Genomic DNA, 26,489 nt, shown 5'->3' with positions numbered 1-26,489 from the left:
CCTCCATACCTCCATTTAAAATCAAAAGTGTCTGTTGTGACTTACGTAATATATAAAACCACCTGATGTACTGCACAGATAGAAGTAGTATTTGAAGGGGTCTTAATCCAAAGTACACAATGCTTTATTCTTCCTGGAATTTTTATTGCAAGAATGCAGACTAGTGGACTGTGTGTTAGAAGGGAGGAGGGTGTGTGTCCCACATACCTGGTGCTGGCAGAATAGAAACTATTGAAATTCCATGACGGTTAATCATTAATTTTAGGGTTCGCTACTAATTGACCACATATCCTTTTCTGAGATGACACCTGGTCATGCTTGCGTTTCAGCACACAAACCGTGACAGTTGACGGGTGTATTTTGTTTGTTTGATTCTAAACTGTCAATGTCCTTGTTTTTGACTGACTGGGGTGGAGAGGCCAAGAACATCACCAAATAGACCTGCATGCTTTCCTCTGGGTAGTTCGTCTTAAATTTGCGACCAAAGTTCTCATCGATTGCACCGTGTGCAATGTGTGAAACAAGCAACATCTGATTTTGCAAGTGTAAAGCAAAGTAGTGTCCGCTGATTGTCTGGTAAGACGTAATTCTGTTATAGTTTTTGAGACAAACTTATGTTTTTTTTTTTATTATTGTAATGTTGTTTTTTTTACTGTGATTTAAACCCTTATGACTTCTGAAAAGAATACTTATTAGATCTAACAACACTGCAAACATTTCCTAGAATCGTTTTGCCTAGTTTCATGGTTGCTGTGAATTATAAATATAACAATGTTACAGTATAGGATAAAAGGATATAACGACTGACGAATGATGAAACTACCATCTGGATTTTAACATTTAGCCCATATAATATAATCATATAACCATATAACATAATCACCTCTCTTGCTACTTATTTTTCTCTCACGTTTAAAGGGCAATCCAGACGTGGAACCCTTGCTCACGGTGCCTAGAGGGATATTGGCTGTACCTCACTGATGATACCTTGCAAGGTTGAAACAATCCTGTGGGATTACCGTATCTCTCATGCAGAGGGAACTTGCTGGCATTTCAGAACTGGACTACCCGCACGGGTAGGACCAGTCTGATATGCTTCAGATATGTTCTCTCTGCAATGGCACTAGATGAGCTAAAACCAGCTTGAGATCTGCGTGGGACCCACCGAAGGGCAGGCTAATTGAGCTATTGTCCATTCTCGCCTCTTTTTTTTTTTTTTCTTTCTCATATAATATATGTTCTATGAACTTACCAACTTAAACCTCCTATGTTGAATAATAAGTGATTAAATAAAATAGCACGGACATGGTTATCCCATTGAGTTCAAAATGGTGGTCAAGCAAACTATGGTATCGGAATGTGTCAATTAACTCTCCAACAAATTGTTAATGCACTTTAACCTGGGGCCGGTCTGTATTATTTTGTTCAGTCTGGTCTGTCATAAAGGATGTTGTGAATTCTAAATTCATTCTGTTAATTCTATTCTCTGCCATATGGAACAAACAGTATCTTGTATGGAATTTATGATTAGTGATGGGATTGTGATTCTTTCTAAGGGGCTCCATGTTCCGTCCTAGTATATTCATTTGTGAAAATCACTTTTCAAATGAAATTCAGTTTGCACATGTAGTATGAGCATGGGATTGGTAAAATATTCTTACAGATCGTGTGGGACTCACCATAACCTCGACCTTGCCGTATGTATTGTTTCATTTGTTTGTTTTGTTGTTTTTTTCTTTTCTTTTGCATTTGCTGTTTTTCTTTTGCTAAATCTGTTTGGTGAGGATAAATAATGCTGTTTTTTTGATAGTGGATTTCCCGAAGTCTTATCTTCCTATATCTCTATTTAGCAGATACAGTACAGAACATTTTAATAACCGTTTTCCTCCTCGTAATCAAATTAGCTGGATAATGTGCTACATGTTTAGCATAACGCAGAATGTAATGGTATCTGGTGGGTAAGGACGGGCATATGTTGTGGTTTCATGAAGATCATTATCAATCTTTATTTTAGATGCAGAACTTGCAGGGGCCTCCGAGTATTTCATATAAACGTTCTAGTTATTAAAATTATTACATTGTAACAAGTGAAAGAAAGTGAAAGAGAAAGAAGCAAAAATTAGGGAAAACTAGAAAGAGTAAGCACGCATTAAAGGACCACTATAGGCACCCAGACCACTTCAGCTCAATGAAGTGCCAGGTCCATCTAGGATTAACCCTGCCTGCTGTAAACATAGCAGTTTCAGAGAATGGGTTAATCCCGCCTCTAGTGGCTGTCTCTTGCCGCGCATTCAGCCGATGACAACTGGTGGAGCCTGGCGCTGGAAAAAGGAAAGATTTTAACCCCTTCCTCCCCCTTGAGCCCGTCTGGAGGGGGACCCTAAGGGTGGAGGGGGGACCTAAAGACCCTATAGTGCCAGGATAACGAGTATGTTTTCCTGGCACTATAGTGGTCCTTTAAAGATTTTTAGGAATCCAGAACCTCCAACTCTAGGAAAACTCACTCCTAGTGAGAGAGCTCATAACTGCAAAGCATATAGACAGTCTCAATTAATTACCGTATATACTCGAGTATAAGCCGAGTTTTTCAGCACATTTTTTGTGCTGAAAACCCCCCACTCGGCTTATACTCGAGTTAATGTCTGTATTATGGCAATTTACATTGCCATAATACAGACCAGGACCGCCAGGCTCATTACAAGCCTGGCGGTCCTGTTGGGGGCTGGCAGCGAGCTGTTACTTACCTCCCAGCAGCTCCTGTCAGCTCCTCCGTGCAGCTCCCCTGTCAGCTCCGTTCTGCTCACAGAGTAAGTCTCGCGACACCCGCGGCCGTCAGAACGTTGCCACGGGTTACCGTGGCAACGCTCCGCGCGGCACGCAGACCGCGAGACTTACTCTGTGAGCAGAACGGAGCTGACAGGGGAGCTGCACGGAGGAGCTGACAGGAGCTGCTGGGAGGTAAGTAACAGCTCGCTGCCAGCCCCCCCACTGAACAGCCAATGCCACTGGACCACCAGGGATTAACAGAGCCCCCCTCCCTGGCCAGGCAACAAGCAGGGAGGGGGGACAAAAAACAATAATAAAAAAAAAAATACAAATATTAAAATAAAATAATATTATTAAAATAATATAATATTTAAATAATAATATTAAAATATAATAATATTAAAATTATATTAAAATTAAACAATTAAAATAATAAAAATGCCCTCCCCTCACCCAGTTTACACACACTACACAAACACACATTATGCATTATATACACACTGTATTCACACAAACACACACTGCATTATATACACACTGTATTCACACAAACACACACTGCATTATATACACACTGTATTCACACACACACACTGCATTATATACACACTGTATTCACACAAACACACACTGCATTATATACACACTGTATTCACACAAACACACACTGCATTATATACACACTGTATTCACACAAACACACACTGCATTATATACACACTGTATTCACACAAACACACACTGCATTATATACACACTGTATTCACACAAACACACACTGCATTATATACACACTGTATTCACACAAACACACACTGCATTATATACACACTGTATTCACACAAACACACACTGCATTATATACACACACTGCATTATATACACACACTGCATTCACACAAACACACACACTGCATTCACACAAACACACACACTGCATTCACACAAACACACACACTGCATTCACACAAACACACACACTGCATTCACACAAACACACACACTGCATTCACACAAACACACACTGCATTATATACACACATTGCATTCACACAAACACACACTGTATGGATGCAGTGTGTATAGTATGAATGCAGTGTGTGTATAGTATGAATGCAGTGTGTGTATAGTATGAATGCAGTGTGTGTATATAATGAATGCAGTGTGTATATAATGAATGCAGTGTTTGTATGAAATGAATGCAAACACACTACACACAAACACACACACACACACACACTGCATTCATTATATAAATACACTGTAAATAAATATTCAATTAATGTAATTTTATTGGGATCTAATTTTATTTAGAAATTTACCAGTAGCTGCTGCATTTCCCACCCTAGGCTTATACTCGAGTCAATAAGTTTTCCTAGTTTTCTGGGGTAAAATTAGGGGCCTCGGCTTATATTCGGGTCGGCTTATACTCGAGTATATACGGTACTAGTTTTCCCAAAGAATAATAAATGAATCTGCACACAGTTTAACATAAACTTCAACACATACAAGAGATCACTGCAATACTTGGTCCTTTCCAGCAAACACGTGAACTTGATACATGCATATCTTGTTATATTTTCTATTATTATTTTTAACTTCTTTATTATATCATCTTTAGAACTCAAAATAGGTTTCAGGTCTGGCTTGGAGTGTCCCTTTAACCCCTTAAGGACACGTGACATGTCATGATTCCCTTTTATTCCAGAAGTTTGGTCCTTAAGGGGTTAAATCAAGCGCTCTCAACTATTTGCTTATTTTCCCAAAAAACTAAATGAGATTTATTTATTTATTTTTGTTCTACATATCCAATAAAAAAAGTGAAGGTCCTTCAGGTTAATGTTTTTTTTTTTTAATTTTAACTGATTTTGTTAATTCTGCAAGCTGGGAATGTCACAGAGGAAAAAAGTTAATTTCTTTTTTTGCGGTATCCTCCCATCGTATGAGATGTCTTAAAATAATTACGTTAGCAGCCGTGTCAGCGGGGGCAGCGTTGTTATACTATGTGTCCCACAGGTTGCGTTTTGCATGCATACTCAATTATTCGTCGGTGCCAGTATAATTATCCATTGTCAATTAAACCCTAGGAACACTGGAAAAAAGCCTGTGGCAGATGTATTGAGTATTTTTACACATTTAAGAGATACTGGTTTTGTTTTTTTCTTTTAAGGTTTTGGTCGCACCAAGTGAACAAAGCAAATTATGTTTCTTAGTGATGGTGATGCTAGGGGTGTTGTATTCTGTAAAACTGTACATGTGGATGAATGTGTGTGTGTGTTTTCTGAATTTAACGTGTGATGTCACACAGCACTTTGGTTTAAATGATAGAACATTGCATTTAATCTACACAGTGTGCTAGTGACAATGATCGATTTTTAATTTAATACTTACATTTTAATACTAAAATAATTGCCCCTCCCCCACATGTCAATCAACCTTAACTTTGTTGTAAAAAAAATACTGGCCATGCTAATTTGCATAATTAATTATATATGTGTGACATGACATGTGTGACATGGATGTTGCATAACATCACAGAGCGTGACATCAGAGGAATATTACCTAAATCACACAAAAAACAACTACTTACAATGTCTGATAGTATATGTAGCAATATGTATGTGTAGCAGTGTGCATACAGTGTTTGCTTGTGTCAATGCATGTATACTGTGTCTGAATGTGTGCATGCATAGCAGTGTGTCATTGTGTGTATACTTTTTCTGAGTGTGTGTGTACAGCAGTGTGTGCATACTGTCTTAGAATTTGTGTAAATGTTTGGCATTTTGTGTATAGTGTGTGTGTGTAGATGTTTATCACTGTGTGTATTCTGTGTGTGTGTGTGTGTGTAGATGTTTGTCATTGTGTATATTCTGTGTCTGAATGAGGGGATTTCATTGTGTATCTAGTAATGTATATACCTGCCATATATAATAAGAATACGTTGGATATTTTGTTTCCTGCATCTCTCACCACTCTTCCAGAGTCTAGTCAGAGAAATATACTGTCATTTTCATTGCCGGTATTTTCGAAATACCGACACCAGTAAGACATCAAACACCTGCTGTGCTGGTAAAATACCGACCAGATGCAACCCTAATGCTGACAGCACACAGGTCAAAGCAAAGCGCTGAGTGTCCGGAGAGAGCTGGAAAACACGCTCGTTTTGGTGGATCCTACAGCATAGTCCAAAAATAGATTGCTTAAAAAGGAAATCAAACCATACAAATCATATGTTCCTCACAATTCTAAATGACACCTGCTTTGTCAGAACTTGTATCGGTCTGAAATTTATAAAAATGTTGCAATTTTCGCACAGGTATGTCAAATATGATTATGGCCATGATATCCAACGTCACCACATGGACCATTTTCATACCCAACATGTAGCTTGCATGTATAGTTACCCAAGCATTTATCGTATATTAGACGATATGCTGGGTGTCCTCTAGTTCAGTGTTTCCCAACCCAGTCCTCAAGGCACACCTACCAGTCCAGGATTTAAGGATTACCCAGTTTTGTCTAAGGTGTTGTTTCTTTTTTTTTTTTTTTTCCTAAAAACACCTTAGACAAAACTGGGTAATCCTTAAATCCTGGACTGGTAGGTGTGCCTTGAGGACTGGATTGGGAAACACTGCTCTAGTTGAACCTAAGGTTTGACACGCTTAGGGCCAGGGACGCTGGATATTCCAAAAATAAATACAGTGAAGAGTTTAATTTCAAATTGGCACACGCCAGCCACAGAATGTAATGGGGATGTATCTGTTTTTAAGAAAACTGGTAACTGTTACAGTATTACTGACATGACAGGTTAACCAGTGCCATCCCAGGATGCTATCACGGCAGGGGGCATTTAAATGACGCAGGTATATTTCAATTCCACTGTTTGTTTTACAGAAACAGTCATTAATAGGAGATACTTCACCTGGGGTACAGAGTGTCTGCATGTAGGGTTTGAGAGAACGATGAAGACTGGGGTCCCCTGGGTTTGAAAAAGAGGGTTTGAAGCCTAACATACCCCAGGGAAACCAGACTTATTTTGGAAATCCAGGAACCTTTTGTGGATGACGGTCAATGAGGTCTGTGAATCTGAAAAAAAAAGTATGTATGATCTGACTGAATAAGCTACCTAAAGCCATAATGTCTCTGGTAGGTTAACTGCTTGATTAGGAATGTTAGTGGAACACTATAGTGTTAATAACACAAACACGTATTCTTATTGCAAAAGTGTTCTACTCCTTATTTAGATTCACCCCCCCTCCCATTAACTTAAAAAAAGGAAAACCTTTTTTTGTTTTTTTTTTTGCTCTGGGGCTCACTCAGTAGAGTCACCCAATCCGCCTCCTTCGTCTTCTCGTCCAATCCAACGATTCTCTAAGATCCGCATTAGAAGATGTTCAGCGTCCTCATGCACTGAGTGAGGACTTTGAACGTCACATAACAGAGTCTGACTCGTGGCAGCTGAAGCACCCTCTAGTGGCTATCAGGAAGACTGCCATTACAGGGGTATTTAGCCCTGCAAAATGAAAACTTTGCCATATCTACAAAACTAAAATAACACAGGCATTGAGATGAACTGGTCTGTGTGCCAATATTAGTCATTTAAGCGTTTGGGATCACTCAGTACATCAGCTAACACTCTATATTAATGACCGTGCGATTGAATAATAAAGCTTTTTTTTTTTTTTTTATAATCTCACCTCTTCACAGGTTACCCCTAACTTTCCCCTAATAAATCACCCCCTTCTCGTCAAGTTAGGCTCAACTTCACGGCGCTGGGTCCTCATTCCCGGTGCTGCCATCTTTTAATTGCCTTCTCTTGCCCACGGGATGCGACAGGGTTGCACTTTGGAGACAGCAGCAACCTCGCATGCCCAGTAAGCCGCGAGTGATGAAAATGGAACTTGGTACTCAAAACTCTTGCAAGGCAATGGAGGAAGGACAGGATAAAGGTGAGTATTGGGAAAGTAACAAGTGTGGTAAAAATACATAAGACAAAGTAGTCCCTACTTTGTCTTATGTTTCAAGAGAAATAGAGCAGAAAAAAATAATATATTGGGAAACCGGAAGAGAAGAGGAAATGACAGGAGAAAGGAAAAGTTGGGTGACTGAGCATCTTTATGAGTTAATGCCAGAAAAACACTTTACAGATTATTCAGGTCCGCTTTGCCAATTCTCCCCTTGGATATATGTCTGATCGCTGGGATCCGTACTGTGCCAACTTTTCATATACACCTGTACTACAGATTTCCCTGAGGTTTCTCAAGAATTGGGCAAGCCTCCAAACAATATATTAAAATTTAACATTTACTGCATTTCATTAAATGTGAATGCTTTGGTCTGTGTTGGGTTGCCGGATCACTGATTTAATAAGAAACCGGTCTAGGAAAATCATACTTTTTAAATCTTATTTAAAAAAAAATAGAAAATGTAATGCTAAATCCAACTTGGATTACATCTCTTGTGTCTCTAATTAAATGTATTCAAATTCCAGGAAAATTAGATGTAATAGTTTAAAGATGTAACACTCCAACCCACTGAAGGACTGTAGCTTGCTTAAGTGCTTTAGGGGGCTAAGAACCTGTCTCCCTGTTTATAAACCCATTAGTAACACCTCCTACCTGTGAACAAGATATAGCGGACGTATTGGAATGTGAGAGTTTATCATTAGTTATGGTCACCCGGGGGATGGAGAGGTAAGTAACTTACCTTGGCCTCTGCGCTTTTCAAATGGGTAAATGTTTTTGGATGCACTTAAAATGATTTCATATTTTGATATGTTTTGATATTATTATTTTTATATATATATATATATATATATATCATTCTTGATCATTTAATATTTTAGAAAAATGACATTTTTCAACGTTTATCCAAAAAATATTCAATAATTTCAAAAGCATGTCCAACAATATTAAATAAAGGCATATACTAAAGGGGCCCTAATTCTAAAATTAAAAAGGAACACTGCAACATTAGACATTTGTAATCGGTGTGAACTAAATTAACTTTCTTTAGTTCTTACAAAAGGTGTAGAGTTTATGAGCGTATGTCCGTTTGCCAGGAAACTTCCCAATAACTTGTCAGTCTGCACGAGCATTACGAGATAGCAAAAAAAAAAGTTCTGTTATAAATTGTAAAACAAAGCGAGAAATTATCATTCAACATCAGATTTTGAGAGGTTGTGGCTAACAATGTAAGGTGTTTAAAATCAGATCCACAGGGCCCAGGGATTTCCAGGAGTCGGGTCTCCAGCCCAGCTCAGCCCCCCACCCCTGACGAGCAGTTTGAGAGGTCACGGACTATAGAATTTTGATCCCGTTGCCAGAAATATGCATTTGGTATCGAGAATTTAAGAGGCCTTTAATGCTTATTATCACCAAAAATTCTGTAAACGTCTTTAGGGCTGACCAACACTGTCATCAATTAATACTAAGAAAAGTCTTTACAAAATGTGTGCATTTTAGACAAAAACACTGAGAATGTTACACCACTACTACACTATACTAACAATGTTTATGGAATTTATTATAGTAAATGTTAATTAGTGACCGTAATTTGTGGATTTGCTGAAATTACTATTTAATTGGTACAAATATGGTTAGGGGTAAAATAAGAAACACTATTGAAAGTAGACGTTGCTAACCGTTTTCTGTAATTGGCTATAAATGAAGCGGAGGTTAGAGTGGCGTGTTACGTATCCCAAAGCACTTATTTCTACCCTTTATGAACAGTTTGTGTCAAATGCCAGTTTTGGCAATATGCCAACAGGTGTCAATCAACTTGCTACAGACATTTTGCCCCTTGAAATTTGCAGCATTTTGAGAAAGTAGAATCTGACTCACTATGTATTCAGAGTTACAATTTTTTCCACTAGTTATGTGTCGTTACACAAATGAATAAACTGATGTGACTTCTTATAATAAGGACAGTCTGACACATCTCTTCCATCCCACCTGCCAATTATGGTAGTATACATAAAAGGTCTAGTGCTGAATGATTTATTTGCGGTAACAATAACTGCAAACCTCTATTGATCCAAGCAAACTACAATAATTGAATACCTGCTTGTTCATATACACCACTTCACACAGTGCGTCCTGTTACTTTACAAAGTTTAATATTTCCTGCACTCACAAGCAATCATATCTTATTTGTCTGTATATTTTATTAATACAACATTAACAGGTGTACTCAGCACTTTACAGGTTACATTACAGTAGAGGGAGGTACAGTAAGTGCAGTAGGTATACAGTGTATGTATATTTTATTTATATAGCGCTAACAGGTGTACTCAGCACTTTACAGGTCACAGTAGAGGGAGGTACAGTAAGTGCAGTAGTTGCACAGAAATTATGAGTTTCAGTACATATATGTTTGGATAAGATGTCTCCCAAATTGCTCTTTGAAAACTTAGTTAAGAGTTTAAAAAAAAAAAAAAAAAAAAAAAAGCCCAACGGGGGGCAAAGATGCTCATTTATTTAAAAAAAAAAAAAACGAACTATGCCAAACGCAAGCATGTGTGTTCCAGCAGAGGCCAGGATTACTGTGATTTGGGTTTGCTATATCAGTGCTTGCTTGGTTATTATATGCTAATGCTATCATTACCAAACATGTAATCACTGCGCGAAGGGCTGGCTCTCAAGCTGGGAATCATCAGGAACTTTGTAGCTTTACTTGACAATTACCAGCTCCAGTATTCTCCTAATGCAACTCAGTGATGGCTTCAACAGAAGAATCCAGTCCTCTAAAAATATCTTTCTGCTCTTAGTCTTAAAGGCACAGGCCTGGATACCGCTGATTCATTTTAATGTATTTTGCAATATATTCAATCACATTGGTAAATCATTAAGTTACTTGCAAAAACAGTGAATTAAAAGAGAGTGAGAGAGTGAGTGTGTGTGTGTTACTGTGCCATAGATGCAATATTTATGTAAGACGGAGATAACAGTCTTGACTGATTAAACTGTTATAGCTAAGGAATGAGATGGTGAAATCCACTGTACATAAAATAGTTGAGAAACAAGTCATCGTGCACATGTGACTAAAGGGAAAACAAAAATGTATTCCGGACTCTTGGGAAACATTTTCAACTTTACTTGTTCTTATGATTCTGCTTGCTTTGCGGACGATGACTGGATATATTTTTTTCGTACCTTGTAATGTTTTCCAGTAGAACTCTGTGAATCCATGTGGGCTTTCAATATATATTGAGCAGGAATGCCTTTTTTTAAAATGCTTCGATAGTTTCACAACAAGCTCCTGTTAAAGGACACTCCAATTACTATAGACAGTACAGCACGCTCTAGTGGTGATAGTGGCAGGAGTTCGATAATGTCATGGCACCATAAGATGCCAATCCATTGTGGTACAGTTTGATAACTTACTTGGATTCCGCTGGCCACCCACAGCCGCATTCTCTGCACCTGGTATCCTCCTGCAAGGAAAGCTGGACCCCTCTGTAGGATAGAGCACTGTCCGAGCAGGACCATTGTCATTGGCTGAGAGTGTGTGCTTTCAACCAATGAGCTTGTCTGTGCATGGGACCTTCTTTGTTCTATAGAGTAATGCAAATTCTCCAGTGGAGAAGATGGAATGCAGGATTTAGGGATCCGGTGGGACACAAGTAAAACTGTACAAAAAAATGGTTTGATGTCTTACTATTGGAGTGCGTCAGGGCAATCCTTGGTTATAGGCACTGCAATGGGCTGTATTGGTTATTATCCTTGGATTGTTCCATTAAATGGCCCTCTAGCATGCTCCGTGTTATCACGTTGGTTTTATAGCAAGCGGTATTGGTCAAGATCGAAGAGCGTTCCATAGGGTTTCTTGTAGATAATCTGCTATGTTGGATTGCTCATCTGTTCTGACAATATGTATTCTTCGATTACAATGACCCTTTTCAAGCGAGTTCTTAGCTATATATATATTTTTTTTTTATTATTCTCTGAGTCTAAAGTTGCCCACGCATGAAATAAAATGCTAATGCAGAATACTTTCCTCGGAGGGATATATTGACAAGATCTTCAGAGATCTTTTCAAAGGGCATTAGATTATTTAGTCATTTCTTATTTTAAGTCTTCTTCTATTAATTTTTTTAAAAGTTTTTTTAATATTCATACTGTGTCAACCAAGATATATTTTTATATATATATATATATATATATATATATAAACATATAAAGAAATGTTTTTTAGACAATAACCTCTTTTCCTGAAGATCACTGTCATGTTCTGTTAGAGTTCTTTTTCTGAAGCTCCACTAGTCGTTCCCCTATGTAATGTGTCCCGCTCCCTGTCCTGGTTTTGCAATGCGTCATTTTCTTTGTAAGAGAAAGATAATGCACGTGCTACAAATGGAGCAATCCTACCAGGGGGCTCCAGATAGGCTGTGCAAGTCCCCAAAATACCACGAAAAGCAGCGTTTCAGCTCTTACAAGGGTTAAAAAAAGGCTAATGTAAGAGCCGAATTGTAGTGGTTTTGGTATCTATACTGTCCCTTTAAATAAAATCCTAGAAATTAATTAAGAAAAAAAAGCAGAACACCAATCTACCCCTGCCCACACCACAAAGTGTTGAGATCTGGGGGTAAACCAACCCTACATAAGATGCAGCAGCCCTACACCCCCAGCAGCACCTTTGGAGTGGACGCCACTATATTATGTCAATGTTGGCTCCTTGCGAAGACAAAACCTCTTTATCTTATTTAAATCATTTTACACCTGTAACACACAAACCCCCTCCATGATACCCACGGCACAATCCACACTCACGTGACACCCCGATGATACCTTAATAGTACCTCAATAGTATTTGTATTAATATTGTTGTATTTGGTTTTCTATAAAATGTGACTTTGTCTTTGCTGCTGTAATGCAGTTCTGTGAGCTTTGTATTCGAACAGCGCAGACCAATAAGCAAGTTTTGACGTCTTCCAATTAAAAACTGTTCTCTACATACATACATCTCTTAATGCTGATTTTTTTAAATGTCATTTCATTTAATTTCTTCTTTCTTCAGCCTGTTGCGTGGTTAAGTTAATTAGCAGTTAGCCCGGGTCATGCACATACTGTAAAAGGCTATACAGTGTTTGTTTAAATATTAGCCACATGACCCATGCACTGACTCCCTGCTGCTTCCTGTCAGACAGTTAAACATTGTCAGGAATCTGCTGTCCGTGATTAACCCTTTGCGTGCTGTGCTCACGTATGACTAGCGTTAGCAGTCATTTCTTTCTTTCTCGTTTAGCGAAACCACAAATATTTTATATCTATCTTGTCCGCCTGTTCTTTCTACATCCTCTACTTACTCGTCCGTGTATATGCTAGAGTTGGCTATAATTGAGGCGTTTTGTGTCATTTAATCACTCGCACATGGTTTCATGCATTTTTTGGCTGCCCCGGACCAGCAGACTCCTGATTCTTCCATCCCTGCTGATAGATTTATTTAATATTGTTAAACACATGTTTTATGTTATCGCACAGTTCTGGTCAAAGTTAACCCCTTCAGTCGTCAATCTGCCCATTCTTTCACAAGACGATCATGTATGTTTAAAAAAACAAACCGTTAGTGATTACTGTCTGGATTCATATTTCAGGTCAGACATATAAAATATCTAGAAAATATTTGTCATATTTCCCCTCCTTTGTTAAACAGAACACTCCTGTTGGACTGGTTTTGTATTTGCCTAGCGGAGAATATCTTTTTGTTTGTTTCACACATGTACACCCCCTGCCCCCCCCTCCCACCACACACACCTGTTTGAAAATGCGCAGCTTAGTTTAGGATTAATACAAGTTTAACAGTGACAGAAGTGAACTGGGTATGTTTTTTTTGTTTTTAAATACATGTTTGCATCAGATCAGATTGGGTATGTGTAGATCTTTGCGTAGGCGTTATTATTGCATTTTGAGAGTTTACTTTACCATAGATAGGGGTGACATTTTTTTAATTCTTGGTTAAGTTTTTAGGTCTAGTTATCAATTCTAAATGTTCATTGTTACAGTTGCAGCCCAAATGCATTGTGTTACACAAGACTACTTTATTTTGGTTTATTCTGTATCAGAATTTCTCTCCAGTACTTCTTGCAAGACCAGAAGCCCTTTTAAGACTTTATTGGACGAACTTTAGAAAAAATAATGAGGAATAGGTGGACTATTAGCACATTTTTGTTTTTTACACATATATTTCTTTCTTTGACCCAACGCCACCTAAGGAAAAGATGCCTGCAATCCAAACAAACCAATGTTGAATCTGTGCAGAGATACTTCCCAGAGGAAATGGAAAGCACCCTAGTTAAGCCCTTCTAACAGAATGTAATATACACTGTGGTAGATGCATATCTTGCTGTAAATGTACAGAATCATTATTCAAGTTTACATCAATAATGTGAACATCACTGGTCTTTGTGAATGCATGGTTACTAGAATTCTATGTTTAAGTCTTCAGGGCTGTGTCTGTGCTGGTGTGGAGGCTGGTGGGGATACGTTATAACTTCTAGAGCTGCCAAGTATTTGGTATCATGTTTTGTTTTTTTGTTTTTATCGGAGTTTACATTTTATTTTTACTTTTATATGTGGTTTTAAAAATAACTGAGGGACTACAGATCTCTATTTTTTGTGTGTTCGCATTTAAACATTTCTGTTCCAAGAGAAATATTTTGATTACCCAACCTCTTTCTTTACCAGATTGGTTTTCATAAAATGACTAGTCTAGAATTAGAGGGAGAAATGGTTTGCATCCCAAATGTGTGACCTAGAATAGAACTGAGCCATTAGAAGTTCCCTTATGGTCACAAATTAATGACAAGTTGGTTCCTGGTGTTAATTTCTCTTGTCTTACGGTAGTATAAAAGGGATTGTTGTGTATCCTTCAGATAGGCAAATTAGCTGTTTATATTACCGTAAGTATATCAGACAATACAAGAGTTTTGGGAGAAGATAATTCATGGTTTTTCACTAAACATCAAACAGTCTCCCCTGGGCATACAGGGCAAATAGAATGCTGTATTTTGTAAAACACTTTGTAAAAAAAATAAAGAATAAAATTAAGAAACATAGATAATACTTATCCTTATACTTATCCTTATACTCTCCACTCTACAGAGACTGCCCTTATCAAAGTTACTAACAACCTAATCACAGCTAACTCCAAAGGCCACTACTCCATACTAATTCTTCTTGACCTCTCAGCGGCCTTTGACACCGTTGATCATGCTCTCCTTCTTCAAACTCTAAAATCACTTGGTCTCTGTGACTCTGTCCTCTCGTGGTTTAGCTCTTATCTCTCCCAACGCTCATTCAGTGTCTCCTTTTCCAATGATACCTCCTCCCCCCACCCTGTCTCGGTTGGAGTCCCCCAAGGCTCCGTCCTTGGTCCCCTTCTATTTTCTCTTTATACTGCCTCTCTTGGCAAACTTATTACCTCTTTTGGATTCCACTACCACCTGTACGCTGATGACACGCAGCTATATCTCTCCTCCCCGGACCTCTCCCCTGCCGTCCTGCAACGTGTCACTGCTTGCCTTTCTTCCATCTCTGACTGGATGTCCTCCCGCTTTCTGAAACTCAATCTCTCAAAAACTGAGCTCCTTGTCTTTCCTCCTCCTAATACTGATCCTCCTTTTTCGCTCTCCCTTCAAGTTTGTGGTACCAACATCAGTCCATCCTTGCAAGCGCGATGTCTTGGCGTCATACTTGACTCTGGTCTCACCTTTGAGCCTCACATCCAGCATGTTGCCAAATCTTGTAGATTCCATCTTAAAAACATAGCCCGCATCCGCCCCTTTCTTGCACCAGATACTACCAAGGAGCTTGTCCATGCTCTAGTAATTTCCTGCATGGATTATTGTAACCCTCTCCTGATTGGTCTTCCCAATAGCCGTACTGCACCCCTACAGTCCGTAATGAACGCTGCTGCTAGACTGATTTTCCTCTCTAGTCGTTTCTCTCACACCTCACCCCTCTGCCAGTCCTTACATTGGCTTCCTGTATGCTATAGGAGTCAATTCAAGGTACTAACTCACACCTATAAAGCACTGAACAACTCTAACCCCTCTTATATCTCCTCACAGATCCATAGGTATGTCCCTTCTCGGTCTCTCCGCTCTGCCCGTGACCACCTCCTGTCCGTAGTCCGCACTCGTACGGCCAACTCGCGCTTGCAGGACTTCTCGCGGGTGGCTCCCTTCCTATGGAATAGCCTGCCTACCGCCATCAGACTCTCCCCTAGTCTTGCATCTTTTAAGAAGTGCCTTAAAACCCATCTCTTTAGGAAAGCTTATGGCCTCCAAGACTAACCCTTACCTCACATACCTGTCTCTTGCCCTCTCCTAAAGGGCAGCCCACCTTATTTGATTGCAAATTCCTATCCTAATGTGTTTTGCACCCCACCTCCTATAGAATGTAAGCTCAATTGAGCAGGGTCCTCTTCAACCTATTGTTCCTGTAAGTTTATTTGTAATTGTCCTATTTATAGCTAAATCCCCTCTCATGATATTGTAAAGCGCTACGGAATCTGTTGGCGCTATATAAATGGCAATAATAATAATAATAATCCTGTGAGCATATGCAAGCTAATTATCGTTAAGTGATCTTGTGGTGTTTTGTTGCAAGAATCAAAAGGTTACCAGAAAATTCCAAATGTGTGGCCAGTAAAACTGTCCAGAAATGTAGCTGGCTTGGCTTAATTTGGTTAATGTGGCCTACATATCCAGTGCTTTATTGAGTGATTGACAGTTCATGGTTCTTCCTGAATTGTGAATTAGTGGGTTTGTAAAAGGTGTCAGTTATTTGAGAATTATTTGGAGAGAAGCACAAAATATTCTACCTAGATGGTACTCCAAAAACATTTCTTAACTTTCAGTCTTCTCCTGGTACTTATCCTATAGCAATATGGATCAATATCTAAAGAATTAAAACCCTCACCTTCCCTCTGTATCTAGAATCAAACCGTTACAGTAATAACTGTCACCCATTATTGGGTTTGTGTATATATGTAATTGTAACCCTCTGTTCATTCTACCGGGGCATATTAAAAAAAAAAGACCGTATGCTTTATATTGTAGAACACTTTATATATTAAAAAAAGAAGAAACACAGGGTATTTATCTTAAGAGCATGTGCGTGCTAATTGCAGCATCTTGTGATGTCATAAATGTGCACAATCCTGTCTTCAACTGTACTGCGCTGTTTCATCCATTGGTGCTTTATAAAGTAATTGTTAAATTAACCCTAATAAAAGGTACAGCAGTGCTTATTAGGGAAGCCAAATAATGTTTGGAAATAATGGGGCACACTTTGAATTTTAGGGACCAGATTTGGTTTTGGTGTCTGGAATCCGGATCAGAATCTGATGTTGAAATTAGACCTTTTATTGTTAGCGTAATCAGATTAACCCACCTAGATTAACCCACTCAGTCACTACCAAACCTAACCCGCCAGTCGCCTAGGTTTTAGTGATTCGAGAAAGCAAAGTGCTCTAATTTTATTTACTTTTATTTTTTTTATCATGTTCGCCGCCTGTCCACAGCACAGTTTATGCTTGATTTTTAGTTGGGTTTTGAATGTATCTATGAGGTTTTTTTTTGATAGATTACTTTACTTTAAAAAACATTCTGAAAACCCTCTGAATATCCTGCTTATCATGAAAAATACCCCAAACTATTAAATCTCGAGTCTGTGTGATCGGTGCTGACTATGCAGGGAATTTCTACTGCTGAGTTTTATCCCCAATTAAGAGGACGGATGACTTGCATCTCAGCTGTCAATGTTTTCAACTTTAATCAGTGCTCGCTATTCAGCCAGAACATAACATGCGGAAAAAGAAGACCGATTTCACATAAAGAACTTTACCAGCCCACTTTATATACCATTATTTTTGTTATATCTGGAATTTTGGAAATTTTTTGACACCTTTGAGTTTTCAGTTTATATATAATCTATATTAAATTATTTATAATACTGATGACACCATCTTCGTCCTCCATAGGTGGAGGTTTGTGGACTCCAGGTGAAGCTTACATCTCCTTATTAATCATCTATCCCAGAACTGAATGCTAATATTGAGAATGTTTTGAAGCACAGTCCCATGATTGCAATATACGCCCTGCTTTGTATTCCATCCTGATTAATTGATTTTCACTTGACTGGGTACGTCGGTGAAATAGCTCAGTAATTATCCCTTTAAGGACACAACTTCTGGAATAAAAGGGAATCATGACGGAATATATCCGTCATGTGTCCTTAAGGGGTTATAGCTCCACTTGCAGTATTTAAGTGGCATGTTAAATTCCCAGCAAGATCTTCTCTGCCTTAAATATTCCCAAGATTGATAAAACGAGTACTACTAGGCTGGCAATACTAAGACATATCTTACTTGAAACATACCCCTCCCTCCCCCCCCCCCCCTCCCCCCCATCCCCAATTGTTGAGTTTGGCAGGGCTGTTAATTAGTAGGTTAAATTTTATCCTAAAAGGTTTGTGACCCTGAAATGTGAAAATGAATCACTCTGAGGTGAAAATTACTTTGCAATATTCATTTAATGTTGCGACGATCTCTGTCGCCTTAGAAACCGTAATGATTCCTGTCTGGGATTTTTGAATTTTTTTTTTCCTTTTCTTTGATAAAGTTCATTGGAGTAATTACAATGTATCACACTTTCTAACTCTTTCCGTGCCAAACGTATGTGGACCTAGAGTTCTGAGCAATACACTGTCCTCGCCTCGCCTTTGTTTCTTTAAGTAAATGACTAAGGGAGGCACGTTTTTAAATAGTTAAACAATGGCATAACGAGGAAAGCTCTCTGTAGAATGAATGTGTGAATTGCTCTGAATTCCAATTTACTTTCCATTTTTAGACCTGATCGCTGGTTTGGGACATTTCTCCAATTTATATAGATTTTAATTTCAGCTTTTGGCCTAAAGTTTATTTAAAGTTTCCTTTGAATGACTTACAACTTGGATTTCCAACTCCTTCTGGTGTTAACTTGAAAAGAGGAATTTAAACATTTCTAAAATTTAAATAGCCAAAGAAGGACACTTTTCATCTTAGGGTGTTGAGTAGAAATGTGACTGCTGGGGGACATTCTGGGACATTTTAGGTGACTTCATTTTATAATTATGTGACTGAGAATGTAAATACCTCCTAACAGTGGAAGGTAGGAGTTCTAAGCTGTCCACAAAGAGCCGGGATGGGATTGCAGAAAAGGGGCATATGAGTTTCATGTGGGTACACACCAGGCTGACAGACAGCTGCTCTGACCAGCCACCCCTTTGAACAGGTCTTGAAGCCTTCTCATGTGTAATTTTCACCGAGCATGTGCTTCTGTTGATGCGCTCGTAGTATGCATGTCGAGTACTTGATCTCTGTCGACCCGTGAAGCAGGACCTTTAACCCCTTAAGGACCAAACTCCTGGAATAAAAAGGAATCATAACATGTCACACATGTTATGTGTCCTTAAGGGGTTAAAGGCAGGGCGGCTAGACTGGTCGATAAAATCAGAACTGCCTCGCCAAATGTATGTCAGTTGGGAGTCAAGAGTGTAGACTAGAACAAGATCGAACTATTACAGCATAATGTAGTGGTTTTAGTGTCTGTAGCCTGCCCTTCAGTCTTTACATTTTCCCTAGTAACACCTCTCAGTGCCATCACTCAGACAGCTACTTGTGGCCCTTCCATATTTCAGTCCTGCAATCTTTGCAAGATCTACGTTCAACGTCTTCACGCTCCACATGGAGACACTGAACGCTCTCCACAGAGATGTACTGAATCAGTGAATATCTATGAGGAGATGCAGATTGTCACACTGGCCTCCTAATGCTTCCCTTCGTGGAACCATTGGATTGGCTGAGACCATAGTGTTATGAATGAATACATGTTGTATTCCTAACGCTATAATGTTTCATTAGCTATGTGTTGGTAACTGTATACTAATTTTTAAATAGATTTATTAAAAGCTAAAGATGTTTTATTGCTGTAATGTCACACCTTATATTTGTACACACAGATAATAAGGCGCTCTTAGGCAAGCAAGATAGTGTGATTTGGTCCTAGACTAGAGATATTCCCTCTTATAGAGAGGTATTAGGGAGATACTAGGCATGGTATGTACAATGTGAAAATTCTTCTGGCTTTTACTAATCTCTACAGCAAACATGAGCTCTGGGGACTTTTTCCTCTAAATAAATAAATATTCATTTTTTTCAGCTCATTTATTTAACATAGTACAGAGGTCAATGTCTGGTTAAAGTCGTGCAATCTGACAAAAAACTAAAGGGGGAGTGAGAAAAATGCTGTGTAAAATGACGAGAGAAAATGCCGGCTGCTGCAAAGTCGAAGAATAGATGCATCTTGTGTTTTCTGGGAGATATCTGCTCCCTCCCTGTGTAAACATGCAGATGCAATTGAGAAAGGAGCTTATAGGGCAACGCTTGATAGAGGCCAATTAAGTGCAAGCTAGCAGCTTGAGGAACTGTACAAAGTTAATGACCTGATAAGGTCTAGAATGTTGAGAAAGTTGTCCAAACAACCCCCTCTCTTGTGTTCCCTGAGTTTATCTCCATCTGCCTGCCACTGGCTTCATCTATGTTCCCCTTTGTTCTATGTTATGACATCATAACCTGGACACCTAGACTTTAGCAATTAGTTTCCACATAGTGTGTTGGTGGTTCAAGGTGGGCGCAGTGTCGGGTTAGACCTTTACTAAGTCATCACAGTCCGTACTAATGGCTGAGGTGGTGTGTTGTAAATTGTCTCCCGGTGCCTCAGACCAGTATTTGTGTCAAAGTTAAAAAAATAATAACAAAGTATTTAACCAGGATAGGCCCATTCAAAGTACTCTGGTTTCCAAGTACGCCCTGGGGGTGTTACTTTTGACCAACATCCAGGGGATGTTACTATTACCCAATTTAATGGTACTCCTTTTATCTATCTCGGAAGGATGAAGGGCCGAGTCAACCCTGCCAAAATGAACCCCAAGGGTTGAACAGATTCTACTAATGACGCATTAGCCCACTGAGCTGCCTCACACACGCTGTTTATTGCATTCTGAGTTTCTAGGTGATAATTATCATTAAGGGCCAAAAATTACCTAAAAAGATAAAAGTAAAAGCCCCTTTGCCATCTGAGCCAGGAGGGCATAATAATAGGGTGGGCGTGGGACACTCTCTGCACCATAGAAAGATTTAAAATAAAGTGATTATGGTGGATTTTATAAGATTCCTTTCTGTCTGGCCAAACAAAATCAGAAATTTAGTTCAAAAACATTTGTTGAGCCAACATGAAATTCACTGGTATGAACTGTAGAGATCTTGTTTGCAGCAATGTATTGATCGGAGCGGTTTTATAGTCCAGTAGGAAATGCGAATTGTCCATTAGATGCTTCGCTCTCATTTTCCCCTCTCTCTTTCTGCATTTTGAGTTCAGTTCTCTGGAGAACCATAAAGTAGAATCTCCATGGCAACGGTTTTGAAAAAGAAGAAAGCCACTCTGTTAACTTGACGTTTGTCTGCCGCTGTCCTGAGAGAGCGCCACAGATGATCCATGGCTTTTTGTGGGCTAATTAAGGAGATTGAAGGGAAAAGGAAAACATTAAACCTGGCAGCCTTTAATGTAGTAACGGCATTACCGCTCGCTGCCTTCTGGCAGTCTCATATTCCGGAACATGCAGTGTTAACGCTGCCATTGGTATTCATTCATGAGATCCGAGGGATGCATCAGTCTTTCAGAGCACAAAGGAAATCACAAGCAGGAGATTGGCTATCATGTAACATTACACACATTGTACAGGCAGTGATATAAACACATTGTACTAACAGGGATATACACACATTGTACCGGCAGGGATATACACGCATTGTACAGGCAGGGATATACACACATTGTACAGGCAGGGATATACACACATTGTACTAACAGGGATATACACACATTGTACTAACAGTGATATATACACATTGTATCAACAGTCATATATACACATTGTACCAACAGTCATATATACACATTGTACCAACAGTCATATATACACATTGTACCAACAGTCTTATACACACATTGGACCAACAGTGATATACATGCATTGGACCAACAATCATATACACGCATTGTACCGGAAGTGATATACACACATTGTACAGGCAGGGATATAAACACATTGTACAGGCAGGGATATACACACATTGTACAGACAGGGATATACACACATTGTACAGGCAGGGATATAAACACATTGTACAGGCAGGGATATAAACACATTGTACAGGCAGGGATATAAACACATTGTACAGGCAGGGATATAAACACATTGTACAGGCAGGGATATAAACACATTGTACAGACAGGGATATAAACACATTGTACAGACAGGGATATACACACATTGTACAGGCAGGGATATACACACATTGTACCGGCAGGGATATAAACACATTGTACAGGCAGGGATATACACACATTGTACCGGCAGGGATATAAACACATTGTACAGACAGGGATATAAACACATTGTACAGGCAGGGATATACACACATTGTACCGGCAGGGATATAAACACATTGTACAGGCAGGGATATAGACACATTGTACAGACAGGGATATAGACACATTGTACAGACAGGGATATAGACACATTGTACAGACAGGGATATAGACACATTGTACAGACAGGGATATAGACACATTGTACAGGCAGGGATATAGACACATTGTACAGACAGGGATATAGACACATTGTACAGACAGGGATATAGACACATTGTACAGACAGGGATATAGACACATTGTACAGACAGGGATATAGACACATTGTACAGGCAGGGATATAGACACATTGTACAGTCAGGGATATAGACACATTGTACAGGCAGTGATATAAACACATTGTACAGACAGGGATATAAACACATTGTACAGGCAGTAATATAAACATTGTACAGGCAGTGATATAAACACATTGTACAGGCAGTGATATACACACATTGTACAGGCAGTGATATAAACACATTGTACAGGCAGTGATATAAACACATTGTACAGGCAGTGATATAAACACATTGTACAGGCAGTGATATAAACACATTGTACAGGCAGTGATATAAACACATTGTACAGGCAGGGATATAGACACATTGTACAGGCAGTGATATACACACATTGTACAGGCAGTGATATAAACACATTGTACAGGCAGGGATATAAACACATTGTACAGGCAGTGATATAAACACATTGTACAGGCAGTGATATACACACATTGTACAGGCAGTGATATAAACACATTGTACAGACAGGGATATACACACATTGTACAGTCAGTGATATAAACACATTGTACAGGCAGTGATATAAACACATTGTACAGGCAGGGATATAGACACATTGTACAGGCAGGGATATAGACACATTGTACAGGCAGGGATATAGACACATTGTACAGGCAGGGATATAGACACATTGTACAGACAGGGATATAGACACATTGTACAGACAGGGATATAAACACATTGTACAGACAGGGATATAAACACATTGTACAGACAGGGATATAAACACATTGTACAGACAGGGATATACACACATTGTACAGACAGGGATATACACACATTGTACAGACAGGGATATACACACATTGTACAGACAGGGATATACACACATTGTACAGACAGGGATATAAACACATTGTACAGACAGGGATATAGACACATTGTACAGGCAGGGATATAGACACATTGTACAGACAGGGATATAGACACATTGTACAGGCAGGGATATAGACACATTGTACAGACAGGGATATAGACACATTGTACAGGCAGGGATATAGACACATTGTACAGCCAGGGATATAGACACATTGTACAGCCAGGGATATACACGCATTGTACAGCCAGGGATATACACGCATTGTACAGGCAGGGATATACACGCATTGTACAGGCAGGGATATACACGCATTGTACAGGCAGGGATATACACGCATTGTACAGGCAGGGATATACACGCATTGTACAGGCAGGGATATACACGCATTGTACAGGCAGGGATATACACGCATTGTACAGGCAGGGATATACACACATTGTACAGGCAGGGATATACACTCGATGAGCAGGTGGTCATGTACACACAATGTACAAGCAGTCATATACATACATTGAGACTTGACCTAGAGCAGGATAAAGGTGAAACACGTCCATGGGCTTCCATCGGAAACTGTGCGTTCTCATACTTTATGTGAGTTTGCACATTAAATTTAGTGTCACACATGAAGACATCACCCACATCCCAGTGTACCCACTACTTTATGAGTCTATTAAATGCGCAAGTTCCAAAGAGTATTTGCATCAAACTCAATAGATCCCCATCAAAAATCACTGTACAAGATCTAGATACACTACATGTGATATCGAAATAATATAAACACTTCTTTTAACAGCTACGCAGATAACTATTGTAACAGCAAAAACAGAGAATATTAGGAATGCTACCAAAAACGAGTGTGTGTTTCTGCATTACCCCCAAATAGTTTAGTATTCCCCATCTTTAAAATAGCTGGGACTATGATGACAATCTCGGCGTCTCTAAAGATTTCCTGGTTTGTTTTTTAGAGAGTTTTTTTCCCTTAAACGTTTCCTGACATCATTGTTAACTGTTGATTTTATTTATTATGTGACATTCCGCATATTGCATCCACCTGCACAATTTGTCCTTGGATATTAGCAGATATGGCCTAACTCCAGATGTTTTCCGCTACCTTAGACAAACATTTGGAATGCCACGATTCATCATTGCTCTGGAACCTCGAGTGTAGCCTGCGTTTTTCACCAGCTGTAATAATGTTTATATTCACATCTGGTTCAAAATAAACCATGGCACACCATTGTCATTATGCCAAAGTATTTATTGGGACAAAGTTAGCAAAAATCTGCACTAGTAAAGTGCACAATACGGATATAGTGTCCCCACCCACTGTGTATATTGACATATTCAGATATATAAGATATAAATATATGCTAACAGAATCAAATATATACACACCACAAACCCACAAGTGGTGCCTTACGTTCACTGACGCAGAGAGTGTAGATCACAGCTCCCTATTTAAGGGAATCCTTTTTAAACTATGTGTCTGTTATCCTAATTAGTAGTAGGATACACCATTTAGCACCCTGTGCAAATTATCCTTGCTTAGCAGTAAACCGCGACAATTGAGTGCTTCCTTCCTACATTGACTATTTTTTATTCACATCTGGAAACGGATCTATAATCCCACAAAAAAATGACTTTAAACCATTTATGTTTTTATATGCTGGAATGGAAGTTTCATGACATCAGGGTTCTAACCAGCAGACAAGAAGATTCCATCCAGACACCAGTTGTTTCATTTTCATTTAGGTGCACCTGGAGTCATATCATTAAAGTTTTTAGGAAGGGATCCAACGTCAAAATGAGCTAAAAATAGTCCAATATACATCTTACAGCAAAGTAATTCATATCTAATGTCTTCACACAAAATCAAACATAATCTTCCCACTTACCTGGGACCTCAAAGTACCTCTTGTGCTGCCCCTTAACCCCTTAAGGACCAAACTTCTGGAATAAAATGGAATCATGACGTGTCACACATGTCATGTGTCCTTAAGGGGTTAAAGTGGAAGTGACATCAATTCCACCTGAATTTGGAGTTAATTGACTTAGAATGTTGGCTTACACTCTCAGAAATAGATACAGAATTGTTATATATTCTGTGGAATATTCAGTCTTTAAATATAACAGAACAGAGGCCTAGACTAGAAGGTAAGTACCAAAACTTTTGTAAATAGGTTGGCTTCTTACCATGTTATTGCACCAGAGGATTCCTGGCCCCATAACTACGAGGGATGTGCACAAGCAAAGAATTTGGTTCTGCACTTCCGAAATTCAGGACTTAGACAATTCCTTGCCCTTACCCTTAACCCCTAACCACCACAACCACTCACACATCTAGGGTTAGGGGTAGGGTTAGATTCCGGTCATCACTCCCTCTTTTGTTTTGCCACTTTTCGGCACTTGGGCAATTTGGTTCGGCACTTCCGAAATTCAGCATTTCAGTTCGGTTCAGCAATTCGGTTCAGCACTTCGGAAATTCAGTCATTCTAAAGCGTCCGAATTGCCGAAACTCTTCCAAATTTACTTTCAGAACAAAAACTAATTGCACATGTCTAAGAACTACTACACAGTACTTGACAAGTACTCTTGCCCAATTTTTTGATTTAGATATAATGGGGTCCAGAATAGAAACCCTCAGCTTTTTAGTGAGAAATTAATGGCTTTAAAACTTTTTTTTTTTTTTACTTTTCTTTTTTTTTTTCTGACTTAATATGGATGAATAATATAAATATGCGTTACTATCTGGCGTTGATGCTCAATTTGTGGCATTCCCACTACCAGATCCAGTAAATGGCTATTTCCCAACACTGGTTTGCATCTGGGCCTCGAACAAAGCTTGGTGTTGGTCATCTCTTGTTTACAGTGTGTTCGCTTTGGTTGTGTTTTGTTTCTTGTTGTCTGTTGATAAGCTAATTACGTTGTCATTTGCAAGTTTTTATATGCGCAGTCTTTCATTATCCCGTGATTATTAAAATATTACCACCAGTAAAACTGAACCTGGAACACAAAGCATGTTCAGGGCGCAACAACTATATGTTGTTTATTTTTTACAGTCAATATGAATAGAGTCATTTTCACC

At 39.0% G+C, this 26,489-nt stretch overlaps 1 protein-coding gene across 3 annotated transcripts in view; it reads left to right on the top strand.

Moving 5' to 3' along the window:
* PLXNB2 (plexin B2) overlaps positions 1 to 26,489 on the top strand; it is a 201,527-nt gene that overhangs the window by 108,254 nt on the left and 66,784 nt on the right. Inside the window, exon 1 of one of the 3 annotated variants that reach the window (XM_063446805.1) lies at positions 13,614 to 13,633. The exons of the other annotated variants lie outside the window; for them this stretch is intronic. The gene's annotated coding sequence lies outside the window, so the exon portion shown is untranslated. Of the gene's footprint in view, positions 1 to 13,613; positions 13,634 to 26,489 lie in introns of those variants that run through there. 3 annotated transcript variants of the gene reach the window in all.

Source organism: Pelobates fuscus, chromosome 3 (assembly GCF_036172605.1).
Source record: "Pelobates fuscus isolate aPelFus1 chromosome 3, aPelFus1.pri, whole genome shotgun sequence".
In the NCBI taxonomy this organism is placed as follows: Eukaryota; Metazoa; Chordata; class Amphibia; order Anura; family Pelobatidae; genus Pelobates; species Pelobates fuscus.
The sequence above is the reverse complement of the archived record's forward strand: the minus strand, read 5'-3'. Positions and strand labels throughout refer to the sequence as shown.